We start from the raw sequence: 1,424 nt of genomic DNA on the forward strand, positions 1-1,424 counted from the left end.
GCTGCTTCCTGGGCCGCTAAGGACAAGCACATCTCCCGCCCTGCTCTCCCCCGGCGCTGCCCTGGACGGTGGCCTCCAAGCGGCGCCTCCTCCCCTCGCCGCTCCCGCCGCTCTGGAGGATGAGGGAGTCCGCGCTCATTCCCTCGCCGGCGGCCCACCGAGGGAACGGCTCCAACAGACGCCGCTGAGCGCCTCTCGGCGACCCCTCAGCGCCGCCACGCGGCGCCAGGCCCTCAGCTGCCCGGCCGGGCGTGCCCAGGTAGCCGGACCCGGCTGGGACTCAGGCCGGCCGGGTGGGGGCGGGGGCGGGGGCGGCCGTGGAGTGCGTGCCAGAAGGGGGCGGAGAGTCACAGCGGCCCGCTGAGCGACGGCTGGGAGGTGCCCGGCCCCCGCCCCGCCCCGCCCGGCCGCCCACCCGCGGTGCGGGGGCGGGGTCCGACCTGCCGCTGCCCAGCAGGGCAGGGGCGCCGCCAATCCTGGCGAAAACTGCTTTCCTGCGCTCCTCCCCGCCCCTCCCCCAGGATACCGTCTGTTGATGGAAATTTTTGCTGCAGGTGTCAGAAGCATGTGTAATTCTCGAGCTCAGGTGATCCTTTAATCCTCTCCCCGCTCATCACTGACAAGGAACCTCCTCGCAAGCTTACAGCCCGCAAAATTTCTGCGCCGTTTTCACCTGCTATTTAAATAGGCAACCGTTCCTAATCCTCACTTTTAACACAGTTCTCCTAACAACCTTCCCTTTCCCACGCAGCCGCCTCAGGAACGGAATCAGACAAATGTGGAGCAGTAGATGAAGCCTGCAATTCCTACTTACGGAAAGGCCCAAAAAAGTCTGCCTGGTGCCAGAGGGTGTGCACAGCTGCCATAGTCACTGGCTCCAAGTCCCTGTATTTTTGTCGCCGACGATTCAGTACAAATGCTACTACCCACGCAAGTGAAAGTAGTCCAAATAATTTTGAGAGTACATATTTTCTTCTCCTATCATGCTCCCAGCGTTAATATACAGATAATGCTTAATGAGAAGATGCCAACATGCGAAATACTAGAAATTAGGAACGCCAGCAAAGCAGCAGATGTATCTTTAATGAATATAGGAATTCTAAAGACGTTAATGATAATTTAAAAGGGGGTGATAGAGTAGAGAGGGCAAATCAACAATAGAAAGGGGAAGAAAGGGAAAGGGAGGTAAACAGATGAGAGAAGCCGTGAAGGATACGGGAAACATTAAAAAGCAAAAGCTCAGAACTCTCTCCATGCAGCAGTCATGAAGAATTTCAACAGTTTAAAAGCGCTATTGTTTCCCAATAAATTGAGTTATATCCTGCTTCCCAGGAAACATAGTTAGGAAAAGTAAGCATTAAAATATATTTTCAGGGCTTCCCTGGTGGCGCAGTGGTTGAGAGTCCGCCTGCCGATGCAGGGGA

This window comes from Physeter macrocephalus, chromosome 20, assembly GCF_002837175.3.
Source record: "Physeter macrocephalus isolate SW-GA chromosome 20, ASM283717v5, whole genome shotgun sequence".
In the NCBI taxonomy this organism is placed as follows: domain Eukaryota; kingdom Metazoa; phylum Chordata; class Mammalia; order Artiodactyla; family Physeteridae; genus Physeter; species Physeter macrocephalus.